Source organism: Apis laboriosa, unplaced genomic scaffold, assembly GCF_014066325.1.
Source record: "Apis laboriosa isolate Shangri-la unplaced genomic scaffold, ASM1406632v1 scaffold12_cov154, whole genome shotgun sequence".
Lineage (NCBI taxonomy): Eukaryota > Metazoa > Arthropoda > Insecta > Hymenoptera > Apidae > Apis > Apis laboriosa.
The window spans coordinates 2412934-2429772 of NW_025221207.1; positions in this window are offsets into that span (position 1 = coordinate 2412934).

Sequence of the window (16839 nt, forward strand, 5' to 3'; positions counted from 1 at the left end):
AGTGCTAGTAATAATGATTCATGGCATACCATGGAACACGTCTTTTCCTCGTCTTCCTCCAAGAATTATTTTTCAACTCTCTTCGAAGTTGCTCGTAAACCATCGCGAAAGAAGTCTTGGCGATGAATTAACGGTATCAAATTCGTGGGAAGGTGATTATTCTTCGTCCTTCGTTCATCGTGCGGCCGGAGACCAGAGGTGAATCGTAGCCGGAGTGGAGATCGGTACCGACTTCCCGCGCCGGGGTGCTGTCAGTTATCAGTGCATAAACATTCGTTCTCCGCGCCGGCCCCTCGCGTTACGAGTTATACGCGGCAGGGGGACAACGCACCGGCACGCATAAAGTAAGAAAAAGGGGGCGCGAAAGAAGAAGAAGAGAGAGAGAGAGAGAGAGAGAGAGAGAAAGGAACGAAGAAGGAGCGGAGGAAGGAGGGGGAAGGGGGTGGAAGACGAAGTGTCGGAGGAGGAGGAGGAAGAAATGGATAAAGGGGAATAAAAAGGCGGAGGTGAAAGAGGCGGAGCACGCTGCGACTCAAGCCGGAGGAACGCGCGACGGAAGGGATGGAATATGATATAATGCAAAGGCAAAAAAGAAAGGCTGTGCGGGGCTGGGACTCGGGTAGGGGCCCAAAAGGGAGAGATTTAAAGCCGCGTGGACATTGTCATCGGACGCGCGGCTATAAACCAAAGCGGGCCGCGCTGCTAACTGAGACGCTCTCTCCGTTTACCCAGCCTCGTGCGTGTAACACGTACGCGGAATGGCGTGGTATGTATTTCGCGATCGGCTTCGTCCACGGCACAGATCTCTCTCTCTCTCTCTCTCTCTCTCTCTCTCTCTCTGCTCTGCGTGCTTATCCCACTACCCCTTTTTGCCTACGCGTTACGATCGAGCCGCGTTTACGATCTTGGCAGCCGGGCCGGGACAGGTGTTATTTTTCATCGATTCGTTCGAGCCGCTCCCCCTCCCAAAAGATCGCGCGCTCCACATTTCGCGCGAGGCTCTCCCCGCTGTTTTAAACCCTGTCCCGCGCCGATTTTCGGACCTCCTCGCCTTCCACGGGCCTACAACCGAGGAGCGAGAGAAAACATACATATAATAGAAGAGAAGAGGATTCTCTCGCGAGGAGATCGTGCTCGAGATCGCGCGAGATAGCAACGCGTTCGGCACCGATTCTCGAAGCCTGCGATTCCTCCAACGCCCGTGGGTCTTGGGGATGGGGTAAAGGGAAAAAATCGAGCGCGCCCCGTTATGCATCGCTTCCTCGGGACGAGGATAGAATAGTACAACGAACTCGCGAGGATACGCTGTGGAAATTCTAGAAATTCGTCGATTCCCGACGAAACCGCGACATTCCTTAGGAAAACACGCCTCGAGAAATCTCGAGGTACTCTACTACTACTACTACTACTACTACTACTACTATTCGATCGGTTTTTTTCTTTTCGCGAACTGAGCGACGGTCGAGGTCACGTCTCCTCGCGGTCGTGAGGAACCCCACAAAGAACCGGAGAGGAGAAACACCGGGGAGAAGAGAGAGAGAGAGAGAGAAGGTTGGTAAGGGCCCGTGACGGTTCGCTATCATCAATTGTTCCGTGTTAGGTACCTCGAAGGAAACGAAGTGCGCGCGGTGTTTGTCCCTCCGTTATCTGTCGGTTCCCGCGGCGGGAGAGGATCCCTGGACAAGATTTCAATGAACATTTCTCAACGGACGTCGCTGCCCGCTCGCAAATATAATACCACTCCATCTTCGCGAGTCGAGGGTGCCTCTCACGATCGCGTCGCGTCTCTCCCCTCCTCGTCTAATCCTGTGCCGAGCAAGCGGGCGCACACGGGTTCTCCTATCGTTGAATTCCATCTGCGCTTCCCTTAACGCGGCTCCGTTCGCGATAATTCACGCGCGCACGAGCGCGTGAGGGGGGAGGAACGGCGCGGAGAAGGGCCGCGCTCGCGAGTCGATGCGCGATGACGAGGCCGCGAGACTTATTATCGCGGCCTCGAATTATATACGGCCCCCTCCTCGAGGGGGGTGCCAGAATATGCCGGGGAAATTAATAGACGCGATTTGCGCGCCGCCGCCACGTTGAAATTATGTCGCGTCCAGGGCCTCGAATAATTACCCGGACCCGTGCTGGCTCTGCTTGAGAATCCTGGCAACACGCCGGATTAACCCTACCGATGATACCAGCTCGTGAGCTATGACCGGTTTTAGACGTTCGTTGAAACTCGTTCGCCGTTATGGCTGTTTACGACCGTTTGAGGGATGTTTGCCGTGCGTCGAGCGTTAAGAGAGTGGAACGCGCTTGTCGTATTTTGCGTTTCAACGAGGATACTAGGTGTTTCCAGTGCCTGTTGGTTATGTGGCGTTAAATTAAAGATTAAGCGGCGGTAACGGTGAAGGTGTTGGGAAGAGCGAGGCGTTTAGTCACGATCCAACTGATGTATCGATACGATGTGTTTGGATGTTGTGCAACGCGGTTTGATTACCGCTGTGCCCGGTAATGGAGCCGTTTCCAATCGAATTTCGAACATTGTCACGTTCACGCTGGTTTTTCGAACACCGTGGTTTACACCGGTGATCGCGCGACATAAAACATTCCGTGTGTTATAACGATGTATAACGATGTTTAGATTTGTCGTGCGATCCGTGGCGATCGTGGTAGACGCAACAAAGGCTCTCCGGATCCCGAATGAAATGTCAAGTTGTACGCTTTATACGCGTTGTACGCTTGATCGGGGCGAGTTGACCTTTGTTCTGAAACGCGAAGATCTACGACTACTTCGTCGTTCGAGTCCGTAATCGAAATGGAACGAAAACGATTTTAGATTAAAATCTTGCTTGGTTACGAAGGATCGAATCGACGAAAAATTGCTTGTGATTCTTTTCAAAATATTGAAATTTCTATCGCGGAGAAAGTTTCAAAAGTAACGCTTCTGGTAAAGGTTAACGTTTACGATGGCACGAACACGAAGATGGCGAATGGATATCGGAACGAAGCGAATTCAGGTCTACGGTCAGACGTCACGTTGGACGTTCCATCGTATAATCGATGGCACGGTTTACAGCGACAATGTCTATCTAATAATAATCGTAACACTAACGATACCATCGTATCGCCACGAAGGCATTAGAAATCGTGATTCGCTGGGCCCGTAACCTTTATAAAGCGATGCGCTATGGCCAGATGATGGAAGATAACGGAGGCTGCTATAGATAACGGTATGCAGCACGGATATATCTAGCCGAGAAACGCGGAGATAACCGCGCGACGATGAGAGGACGTCCACTTAGCAAATAACGAATCAGGATGTCGTAACGTTACGATGAGAACGTCCGCTCGAGGGGATCTAGATTAAGAATACGTACATCCTTGAGAAACACGATGATATAATTGTTTCTTCAACTTGTTGAAGACGTGTATGCAAGATCGTGTCTTCGATAAATCAGATAATTTTTGGATATCGAAGTGTACGAAGGTAAACGAGATGATCGTTTTGTCTGATCGTCTAATGATTCGTATTTAATTTTTATTTTATATATATGTGTAATACAATTCTCGCGTATGATATCATATACGCTATCGTTTCGTAATATCTAATATTATTTCGCAAAATCTCTTTCGTAAAAGAAGCTCGAAAAGATATCTTCGAGACAATTTTAGAATATTATCTTACATCTTTTTGGTCTACGTGAGATATCTGCATGAAATATCCATAAGTCTCTGCAATTCTACTCTTGCTAAAGATAATAAATTTTGAATTCCGACAGAAAAATGATGAAACTCGAATCTATACGTTCCCATCGTAGCAGAATATTCAAGAAAACGAATATACGAACCAATTACCGTACCGTGAAAGGTAATTAGAATTCGTCCTCGAATAAATGCCCCCTAATTTCCCCGCAGATCTGAACTGTCTGCGAAACCATGAATAAACATTCAGGAATTCCCATTGAATTTGTTGGACGGGTTTAAACGGGTGTTTTCGCCCCGCCATTTGTATCCTTTCCTTTCGGAGAGAAATTTGTCTCGTTCGGCCGGACGCAAAGCACGATCGTGTCCCCTATTAGGAGGGGTTTTACAAACGGGGCCCGGATAAATTTTTATCGCGGCCAAGAAGCCCGTTTCGCCCGGAAATTCCCGGTTTCAATGGGGATTTGCGGATGCACGATAAACGTTCTCACACGTTTTGAGATCCACGGAACGGCGACGAATTACGAGCGCGTACGAATCGAGTTCTTGCCTCGGCCATCGATGCCAGTACAGATTAGAAACCGATACGCGTAATCACCATCGCCACAAACGTGTGTGTATTTGTGTGTGTATGTGATACGTTTTACTTGAAATATTGAGCTCGGAAAGAAAAAACAGATTCTTCGTACATTTCTTGTGCGATGCAACGTATTTCTAAACGTCTTATATTTATTTTATGTGTTATTATCTTGATTTACGTCAGTATTTATTTCCAAACAGGGATAAGGGAATATAATTGGACACAGGATATGACACGTGAAATTTTTCGTGGTATTTTTAAAATACTTTATGCAAAGAGACACGATAAGAGCTCTTTTTTCCATCCTTGATACATACGTGTAACACAATAAATTTTATAAAATTCAGAAATTGCTCTTACTAATGATCCATAGTATTCGTTGATCATGTTTAATATAATGAGTTTTACTTATCCTATACGACTTTAGGATAGTAAATCTATACTACTTGCTCCGTAATTACTTAATTATCGTGAATTAATATAAATAAATGTTAATATTGAATTAAATTTTCCATTTTCCAATCGTTATTCGGATTACACTCGATTTCTTTACTGAACTGACAATGTCGCGTACGAAAGTGGTAAAACGACTGCCAAATTCTCTTCATAGCATACACGTTTATTCTACGCCTCGTCTATGGTATCACTCTGATTTCTTTCTCGACCGTGTCAGGGATTAGTAATCGGTAGAAGTAAGACCAAACGTGTACCATGGGTGGTAACTTAACACCTCAACGAATATTTATGGACTTTTGGTAAAGCAAAAAGATAAAAATAAGATCTTCGACCAACACGCGGCCGCCACGATGCATGTGCGTGAGCGTCCGTGACATCACACACTTACTCTATACCACCTTGGAAACGTTTCTTCTATTTAAGTGTGTTTCGTTACATAGATCACTTATGCGTAAAAATTTTCATATCGAAATGCTTTTTAATTAAAATTATCGCCTTAATACCCGTCAAGAGGTGGACGAAAATGACGATTGGCTTAAATTTCGTATCATATTATATGATATTATAATATCTAATTTAAATATCGTATTACAATAAGTGAATAAAATTAAATATTCACGTGACATATTTGCTGATGCATTTCTTAAGGGTCTTCATTAATGGAATGAAAACGTGTATAAATATCCTGTATATTCCACATATTCCGTGTACAACACTACGGTAGAGGTACACGTTATTTAATTCACCGCGAGCAATCGTGTTGGAAGATGTACAAGAATGGCAATATGCGGTTATATAAACCCACATTCGCACGTTGGATGAACGTATCTCGGTTCGACTGTTGCAAACTGTGTTGAGAGAGATGGAGAGAGGAGGGAGGATTTGTATTTATTACGGCGTTACGTAAATGGTTTTCGGGCATTACATCGAGCGCAAAATCTGAAATCTCGTCCGTGATTCGGGGATCGGACACGTCTCAATTATACCGTTAAAGGAGCTGTTGATCTTAATCACCTCCACCTGTGATATCTTTTTCGATGGCACGGTATCGCGGCCGCCCGCGAACCTTTGCTCGCGGATCCGCTTCAAATCTGATACGGGCGACGATACGGATCGACGAATGTTGTTGGACATAACTGGAAACGATAGCAGATAGCTGGTAAGGGGGCGAAACTTACGAGACAATTACGTCCGACTTTTAGAAATATCGCGGCTTGTATCTAAAACGTGGTGATTTTTACCAATTAAAAGGATTGAGAGGATTTATGACGGTCGTGTGGGAATCGATGGTAGGGAATTCTAAAATTCGGATTCCACGGTTATCTGATCGGAAAATTTAGAGGCTGTTGAGTTTAAGAAGTAGTGAGTTTAATTTGGAGAGATCAATATTTTCTCTTCTTGAATATTTTCTTAATGAATTCTTAAATTTGGAGATTGACCCGTTTCGATGGATGGAAATATTAAAACTATGGAATTTTAGAATAATTCTAGAATAATTGAAACTTATTAATTTTATTATATTCCGTAGAAAAAAAAGGAAATACTTAGATGTCATTAATCTAGATCAGACTAGTTCTTTCTCCTCCTTCTCGAAATTTTAATCTCGAACAGTCCTCGCCGCGCCAGTGACAATTTTCTTCCACGCACACGCCAGAAGTCGCACGGAGAAGTCAAAGAACGACAGAGAGTTGTTGATAGAGGGGGTGGCGGAATGAAAGTGGAGCCGCTATTAACGAATTAAATTTAGCGAGTGGTACTCGAGTGGCGTAAAAAGAAAAGTCAACGAAGAAAGTTTGACGACGTCTGGTCCGCAGATTCGTCCGCGGCTTCTTGCACGCGAGATCAGAAAAGGAAACAATAGAGGGGAATTCGCGTGAAATTCGCGTTAATTAAAACGTCTTGCGGAACGTTTTACGATTTTGTTTAGAAAAAGGTGTAATATTTTACTTTTTAGTGAGCGGGATAACATAAGTCGTATAACACCAAAAATCTGACCGAGAATCTACTTATAGATAACTTGTAATCTGCCATGTTTCTTCGTGAAAGAGTTCGTTTAATTTATCGTCGAAATTAATCTGGTGGAAGGATTATATTATTTACATCTTCCGATACGGCAAAATCGAAAGGAATATCGATCTTTTGATGACAACTACTTGTACCGGATGCACGAGGAAAAAGAAAATGAGCTTTCAACATTTTTCGTTGCATCTCTTGCAAAGCTTCATGACTCGTCGTCAGATCAAAGCATCCGTGCTAAAAACGTATCTACTTAAAACGACGATCCATCCAAAATGGTTAAATGAACGCGTGTCGACGTCATGTTCCGCGATTCACACGTTGCACGCAGAACCCCGCAAATCCACGCGGTGGCAACGTCTAATTATCCCGCGGAAAGTTTAACCTCCAATTACGAAAAGGGCCGCCGCCTGCCACACGTTGCCATTGTTACCAATTTTTCGCGACGCTATTATTACCGTCCGGCTGCCTTTAGGGACAACGGCAGACAACGCGTGCCCTGTTCGTTCTTTGATTCGCCAATTTCGCACAGCCGGTGTCTTTCTGAAAAACACGTCTGCTCTCGGACTTAACAGCTCCGAGGTAGGTAGGTGCGACCGATTAACCGCATGCAAATCGAATCGAAACGAGTCCCTCTGCTCTTCGTATAAATATTTCCGCGTTTCTTCTTCTTTTTCCTTCCCCCTCTTCGTCTCATTACTAACAACAAACTATTCACGCTATTCACTGGGATTCATGATCGTTTTCTCTCTCTCTCTCTCTCTCTCTCTCTCTCTCTCTCTCTCTCTCTCTCTCTCTCTCCCTCTCTCTCTCTCTCTCTCTCCCCCTCTCTCCCTCTTTAGAAGAGATGGAAAGACTCTCACTTAATTTCCACTTCTCCGCGCGAGAAGTCGTTCCGTTCGTGTAACGTGTCCATTATACGAGGCAAGGCAACGACGTTATCTGGCTAATCGGTCCGACCGTTTTTCGCTAATCCCCGACAGACGGTACTCGTACCATTTAGTCGACACGTCGTCGGCCAAATCCTCTTCCTTCGCGGCGATTAGTGTCCTCCCTTAGACGCGTCTAAGGAATCGATTCTATCTTCGATCTCCTCCGATCTCTCTCTCTCTCTCTCTCTCTCTCGCGAGGATTAGTTAAAAGCGGCGAGACAAGGTGGCGGCGATTCGATTTCTCTCGATTCCTGGCTTTGGAAACGAAGGAAACGAGGACATGGAGAAATTGTTACTTCTCATTGCCTTTTAGTTTCTTTTCTTTTCTCTCTCTCTCTCTCTCTATCTCTCCTTCCCTCCCTCTCTCTAGTGGTTCACGAGGGCGAGACGGGTTACCAGGAGGAGAATGAACAACAGACGTCCGTACACGACATAAGCATATCAATAAAATGTTTAATTGGCGTTTACATTTCTTCATTCGGGCCAACAAGATCGCGATACCGATCTTCCGCCCGGTTTCTCGTTCGAGCCCCGTGTAAGCTCGTCCTTCCACCGCGTTTCTACCTCTCCCCAACGACACGGAGGATGTCAGACGTCTCGTGGAGGTGAGCGGCCTCCCTAGGGAATCGAGGGGAGGGGAGACGGAGGATGGAAAATGGAGCGAAAAGAACGAGAGCGTACGAAATAATGGAAATAAAGGAACGGAGAGAGAAAAGGTACACGTAATTGTTTTGAACGAAGGGATATCGATACTGCATTTTTAAGATTCGTTTCCTTTTCGACGGTATTCGTAATTCTTCTTACGTTTAATTTATAATTAGTAAGAAAACGATTTAAACATTTTAATATTTAAGGCTCGAGTGACATCCACAATATAACATTCTTCCTCTGAGTGATAATTGATAAAATTTTGAACCATATTTGAATATTAACTTTTACTATTGTCATATTAAGATATACATCGCTTTACACAAAAATATCGCAAAGCCAATTACCTTCAATTTTTTCGATTCGAAAAGAATGATTCTCGACACTCGTTCGATTAATTAACGATCCTTCCCTTCCTTCTCGAATGACTTACCGGTGGTAAAAGTACGTCGGTCCGGTGAAGAAAGTGCGAAATCGAATTTTTCTTATCTGATGTACAGGCGAGAAGGGCGTACAAGGGTCGACGACGACAAGAGGGCATGGATCGTGGCCCAATTATTTCTTCTGGCCGAGCGAATATTTCTCGGATTTAATTCTCGAAAATACACCGATCGATCGGCCGACGTCTTGGCTCGTGCCATATTTCACTGGGAACTAACATCGCCGAGTGACGTAATCGCTTAATTAACGGGCTCTGTCCGGTTGACGGTTCCTCTCTCGCACCAGAGAAAGAGAGAGAGAGAGAGAGAGAGGCATGTGGACGGTGCCGATCGCTCCTCCGCTTTCGCCATTACGCGCCCCGAGTATGAGCCGACACAGGTCGTGTCAGCGGCCACAGGTGCCACAGGTGCCGAAATTTCGTTCATTTATCCTCGGTCGGCCAACAGCTTGTCGACCGTTTAGCCGCTACACCTTGTATGCAACTCGTTCGTACACACCCACGCGTACGTACGCTGGCATTCTGAAAGTTGACTGTATGTTTGTGACTGCGTTTGATGGAGTAGAAGCGAGAGGAGATTTGGAGTTTGTAGGGCTTTCGGATTGTTGAGAGCTGTCGGTATTTTTTTTTTTTTTTTTTAAGCTTTCCACGTTTTGCAAGTTATAGTGGTCTAAGTTTGAAAGGGGTTTGGTTTTGAATTCTAGAATTTGGAAACGAATGGAAATTTTGGAATGGAGTTTTAAAATTGAGGAGACATTTGTGGAGTGCGAATGTTTTGCGAAGGATGTGAAGGGTATAGTAGTAGTCGACGTCGATTTAGAATTTCGTCTGAATTTTTAAAATCGAAATAAAAGTGAATTTTAAGATTTTAAGGGAATCCCGAATTTTAGAATTTTTAAAATTCGATCATTCTTTCCAAAATTCTATGAAATTTCTAGGAAAAATATTTTCATAGATATTGGAAATATATAAAATCGTTGTTATCGAATTTTCAACTTCCAATTATTAATAAAAATCACACAAACGATCGATATATCGAGTTATAAAGTTATTCATAACGGTTCCCCGTACCGAGTTAAGCAGACGATATAAGCGTCGATATTTGGGCCGATGAAATTTTTTCCGGAAATTCCACGGTTGATCAAAAGGAGTGCAAACGCTCGTTCCCTCGTAACTACCCATCTGATGCGGCTCATTAAACTCGCACGATATCCAGACTGATGATTACGTGAACGAGAGTCGGCGAGAAAGTGACTCGTGAAATGCGCTCCTGACGGTTGATGCAACGATTTCTTGTATTGTAATTGTTAAGCGGAATCGTTGATAGCCGGCGAGACTCTATCATTTACGGCAAAACAGTTTGATCTGGCGCCTGGAGCGGTGCGAAGTCGTTCGAAAATTTTCATTTGTCGGGGCAATCTAGATCCTGACCATTCATTCGGATTGGAACAAACGAAACGAAAAATCGAATTATTTCCTCCTCTATAGATTATTATATCTTCAAATAATTTGAATATAACGTAAATATTCTCTTTATCGTTCAAAAGAAATAAACATTCGTTCATTCGCCGCGGAATAATCGTGACTCGAAGCGATGTGAATAAATATAAGAAACGGAAATAAAAGCTTCCAAACTTATTATTAACAATCGACAGATGAGTGAGGAAACTCATCCTTGCTCGAACGATTTTTATCCAAGTGAAAGAAAGAGAGAGTACATCTCGGGTAATTTTAATATGAAAATAAACGGAAGCACGGCGTAAGAAGGGAGAGAGAGGGAGAGAGAGAGAGAGAGAGTGAGAGTCGAGGGAGGAAGATTCGAAGGAGAAGAGTCGTTAATGATTTACCGCGGCTTCGGCTTTATAACCGCGAATTCACCGTCGCCGCAAACGCCGAACTCTCCTCCGGAGAGAAGAGAGCCGAGGCAGGACCGTGCCACGCCCCCGACTTCTCATCTTTTACGCGTCTCATTCCACGACGTTGGTACGTGAGGGCCGCCGTTTCGGCATCGAAAGAACCGGCAACGAACCTTTGAGGAGAGGGGCGGATTTTCGGGCACAACGAAAACCACCGAGGATTCCTCGACTTCCTTTTTTCCCGCCCGGTGTGCGTGTGTCCGTTAACCCCGGCAATCTCGCGCAAAATGAATTTCGAGAGGGGACAAGCTTGTCGAACCGGACTCGAGATACTCGATGTTCTTGATAAATTCTGAGAGGAGCGAGACGGGGTCAGGATCGGATGATAAAAGGGTGGATGTTTTTGGGATGCGAATTTTTTTTTCACGTCTGTGACGAGATTGGCTTCGATATTTTTGGCTATTAGTTTTAGCCCCATTATACCGTGGGATCATAACAGATATTTGGATCGTGAAAGTGGGATATAGAGATATGTAACGTGGGAATGAAAAAGGTTGAGTGACAGCATTTTATTTCTAAAAATATAATCTAAAAAAATATGATTCTTTAACGAGAAAAGAAAATAGCGGTGAAGTGTAATGGAAACCAGATCGGAAGATATATTTATACTTGTAAAATATTTTATATTATGCCGGGTCAAAAATAATAATAATTCTTTTGAAAGAGTGCTTGAAAATCAAGTTACGTTCGATCCTGGTCTTATTCTAAATCTCTACGACGAAGATGGAAAATGGTGGTCTGAAAATAAAGACTTAAATGAGAACTTGGTCCACGTACAAAATAGATTTCAATTAATCCGAACTTAATGAATTATTGTGTGTAAAATCATTGGAATTATTCATGGAATGCGAAGTAAAATTTAGTAAACGGAATTCTAACATATTTAATATAGCGAAGAGGAAGAAATAAAAAGTTTAAAAATAAAAAAGAGTTAACTTAAATAAAGAATACATGTAGCGAAGGATTTTACGATCGTTCAGAACCATTGGCCAAAATACCTTCATTCTTCCATTTCGAAACGAGGAAAACAATGGAGATTACAAAAATGGATAATCTGAAATTGTGCCAATTTTCGTATGATCGATTTCATTCGAGGAGTTGAGAAGTCGAACAAGAAAGTGATTAATAGTCGCAACAAGAAGACGACTATTTGTTGCAACAGTTCTGGATGGTAACTAATGGATCACGAATCTAGAAAGTATTATCTTCCACGATCTTCCACGAGCTAGTTTCATCGAATCTTCGACGCTTCTTCGCGTTTTACTTACAGACCCACTTTTACTTCCGGGACGCCACTTTTAAAATCCAAATCGAACTTCGTCTTCCCCCTTCTCCCCCTCTTTCTCGATGCCCGCAGACGATAGCATCAGAATCTGAAAGTTGAATTGAAAATCGGGGAGAGGAGGAGGAGGGGGGGGCGAGTGAGTGGGAAATAATTTTCGCGTGGAATCCCATTAATCGGAGTGACTCGTTGAAAAAGAGTAGTTAAGATAGCGTAACCTCATCGGCCGTTATCTCGAAATCACGATCGAGGCTGTTAACTCGAAACACGTGGCCAAGTGGTAACCGAATCGTTTAGGGAGTGAAGGAGGAGAGAGGATGGAAAATTTGAAGGAGAAGTAGAAGAAGAAAAATATAACGAAGGGATGCGTTTTGTGCGCGTGTACCTGGAAACAAGGGATTCCCGTTGAAGAAAAGATGAAAAGCGACGTAGGTAACCGGACGTGTGTGGACTATTTCGAGAATCATTATTTCTGGATCGGTTTACCACTATTCATTAACGTCAAGCTTTCCACGTAACTCGAGATCCTTCGAAGCCACTCGCAGGCGGCTGCAAGCGTTAACAGACGTTTACCAACCAGCGGATAATTATTTTTCCTGCGCCCTCCTGTTAATCATTTTACGATGTGTTCATAAAGCGCGCGCGGACGGAACCGCAGCAAAAGATTCAAAGACGGCGGGAATTTCTTGTACGTCGTTATGAACGCCAGAGTACCCGATTAGGAGTTCTTTACTCGAATTAGAGATGCAAAAAGAAAAAAAAAGGATTTCATGATTTATGAAAGACACATTGTAAATATTTCCTTTCTTTTTTTTTTTTCCTCCCCTTCTTTAAATAATTCACAAAAATATATTACGCGAATCATCCAATCGATCAATCTTTCACAACAGGTGACACGAAATATTAAAATTTCTATCATTTTATCCTCTCCTCTACCTCTTTAAATTTATCACGAGATTTCATCTCGCGTAGATCCTCCGTAAAACCAATTCCAATCTCCACAAATCTCTCTTTCTCATTCTCTCTCTCTCGAATTCACCGAGAAACCTCTTCCCGAAAAATCGATAATAGTTCACTCTCGCGGCCGCGACATAAATAAAGAACGAGGAATGGTTCCGCGAGGCAGAGAAGGGGACGAAACGCAGGCAAAGATATACCGTCCGCGAGGGATCCTCGAGAGGATCGCGAGTCGTGAAGAGCGGGCGTGGTTGTCCAACAAGGATATACCTGTACCTGTACTGTACTGTAGATCTACGGAACTCGAGGAATCACCAGGGAGCGAAAGGTCGCCTTTCACACGCGCGATGACGTTCTTATTCTGATTTTTTCCCCAACGATGGCCGTTGATCAAGATAAGGTTCGAGGAACGAAGGAAAACGAAGGTTGGAAGGAAAAGAGGGGACGGGAGAGGTATCGAGAGATGATGAAGAAGGCTGGAGAGGTGGGAACGCGCGTTAAGTCGAGCCGAAGAAAGGAACATATCGCTTGTATCCCCTTTGACGGCTCATTTCCGGTAAACCAGGGGACTGAAAGGGTTTTTCATCAAAAGGATTCGAAATGGATTCGACGCTTTGAGCCAGCTATTTCTGCGAATTTCTCGCCCGCGTCCACGCATTGTCTCTCCTCTGTGGCTAATTATCTCGAGAACTTTGCATCCTTGCGCAGACATCGGTCCACAAGAGACTTCAAAGGGACGATAATATGAGGTAATTGTTCCCTTGGGTGTGTCCTTGTATATTTGGATACCGGAGATGCGTTGTCTTCGCGTTGAAGAGAGAGGGGAAAGCACCGAATAACAAGTGCGAACAACGAGAGGTGGATAACGAGAATTGGTTAATTGAGTAAAGCGACGCGAGAAACGCGCGGAAAAGAAGCGTGGCGGGAGGGGGAAAAAACGCGTCGAGCAGCATTCGTGGATAGAGAGAAAATCCACGCCGCAACGCCTTCAGTTACCCAGCTATTTCCGCAAACAAGATTCTTTGCCGTGCCTCCGCGTAACTTTGGTTAATTAATAGTCGCGAAACTATGCGAGCTTCAGCTGAACCGCGCGCGAGTTCATCGATACCGAGATGACACTCTTGCATTTCCAGTGAGATAGTAAAACATCATAGATTATTTTTATCCTAGGATCAATCACACGATCAAACTTCCACGAGATTCGCTTTCTTAGATCGCGCCATCATTTTTATCACTTTCAAAAATATCGACGAGGGAAATAAAAATTCGATTCGAAATCGTCGTGGTCATCGTTTTTAATAATCGTATTTAATTGGGAAAGGCCCGAATAACGCCCTCGCGCATCGCTATGACGACGATTGCGTACGCGTTAATCGATATCCCGGCGAACGTTCGATTAATATTTTATGTTAATGGGGTGGCGATTATTGTCAGGTTCGATTATGGCCAGCGACCAACGACCGACGAACGGTTTGTCATTATTATTAATTATGTCACAGGCGTCCGTCGTGAGAATGCGAAATAACTTCCTATCGTAAACAAGTCGATAATAATTATTACCCGGGCCCATGCTAGGACCCCGAGGGCGATGATTACCAGCGTGGAAGTCTCGTTGAGGATATCGATAAATTAATCGCGCGCTCGTACGCGCGTATATCAATTAGGCGTAGGATGAATCATTAATTCGCGAGGATGGACGTCGCTTCTTACGACGTCGCCCGTACGTAAAGTCTTCCCTCTTCGCTTCTTTTCCTGCTCGCCTTAATTTCCATGCGACTTCTCGTCCTTTCTCTCGCGCGAAACCTCGTTGCATCGCGTAATCAAGTCGATGATCGAATGATATCTTGGACGAGGAAAATTTTCTTCACAGATTTTTATCAATTCCTTTTTCTCTTCTTCTTCGCTGTTATTGCCTAAGGCTAAAATCTTCTCGTGTCTCGACTATTAGAGTGGTGTAATTATCCGTACAATTGCAAACTTGGAATCCAATGAAACCTAAGATTTCAAAATCAAACCATTTTATTAATTTCACCGCTCGTAATTTTCCTTCGTCGATGGCAAATTAATAAATTATATTTCTGTATGGCCACAATTGTTCTCGAATAAATATTATAAAGATTCGAACGGGGGGGAGGAGAAGGATCGAGTATCGATCCGATATTCAATTACGATCATCGTGACAATTATCGCGAGACGGGCGAGACGAGGTTCGACTAAGGCCACGGACAAGGATTCAATTTGTAAAAGTGGCTGAATGCCGGCACTGGCTCGGCACACAACAGGTTTACGCGGGATTTCTTCGCTTTTCTTTTATCACGTTCGTTGCGGTCGCGCGCGCACGGCCGGCCGTCACGTCGTATCCGCGCGAAAAAGAGGATAAACCGCGAGAAGGTTTTGCACACACTGATTGGACATTGAAGTCTTTTCTCGTCGCGAGACGGAACTTCACGCCCACGTAGGCGAGAAGTTCACGCCCGTTCGACGCGTGTACAATGATCCCTCCGCGATGGAAACCTTCTTCATCTTCCTTTCTTTCCCTTTTTTTTTTTTTTTTCATCGATTCGAGAGATTCTCGATTAACGCGAGATGGAAGGAGGAAAAATTTAACGCGATGTCAACGCGGTGTTCGATCAAAGCGCTACGGGATTGGATCTGACGTTCTCTTAAGAATAAATCTTCGAGATCGAGATCTTTCATCGCGATATCTTTCAGTTACTCGAAAGTTGAATAACAAAATTCTCGTGTGATCTCATTTCTTTTCTGGAGAATCGAGTAAATAGAGTGTTAAAAACGTGTAAATGTATATATGTCTTCGAAGGATTAACAAGAAATGACAGCGATAATATTTTAATTTCGAGCGCAACAGTTCTCACCGTTCCCCCGCCCAGCCAAGGATTAACTTTCAGAGGAGAAAAAGTTGAGGAATTCTGAAGGAGGGGGAGGGGGGGAGGAGAACTTCACGGTGAAATTGAAAGAGACTCGGTTTATTGTGAACCGTAGGAGTTACGAGGGTCGCACAGAAGCGGACTGCTCGCCAAACTTTCACCGACTGTTTTATTAGCGAGGCGGTCTCCGGACAACCGGGCGCATTAGGTCGGAAGAAAGAACGGGACCGGTTGGTCGGTTGATTGGGACATTGAATCGCGTGCACCGGACACGCGAACTGTCCCCCTTTTAATTCACGACTCTGAATCACAATCGCGATATCTTCGTGGGCTTGATAGGAAAAAGTGCGCGCGTGAGTTATGCACACCCGGCATAAAGACTAATAGAGTTTATCCTCGAAGTGGAGAAATTCAAAAATTCCATTTTCAAATCTTCGATAGTCGTTACCTGTTACCGATCGTTAATTCTAATGCCCGTTACGCTCTTAATTCATTGCCTCGTTTACTCATTAGCGCCGAACCGTTCCTCCATCTCGCTTTGGACGTGGTGGCCTTTCCATTATTTACCGATGCCAAGCTGAAGAAAGTTCAAGCTGCTTCCATTTAATTTGAGAAGAGAACCCTTCACCGAACGAACCAATAATAAAAAGAATACTCTCAACGTGATACACGAATATAATTAAATGGAAAAATAGGGCTCCAATTTTTTCGAATCTCGCGATGCGGACGTTCGTTTGAATTCATTCGATTCAGAACATTTTCAGAATTCATCGATCGAAAGTTTTGATTCCTTTGTTGAAGGAAGAAAGGAAGTATCGATCTCTCTCCCTCTCTTCGCTCTCCAACACCGTGAAACAATTTCACGGTCAGAGTGCAAGCTTTGAAACGAAACCGTCGTACGTACGCCTCCACTACCGAGTAAATCCAAAGGCAATTAGCGAACAATAGGAGAAGAGTGGTCTCGTTGGATGTTTGACTGCGCCCAACCTCTTATCCGGATTCGAAGAAAGTTGGGGCGGATATTCGCGTCAGGTCTAA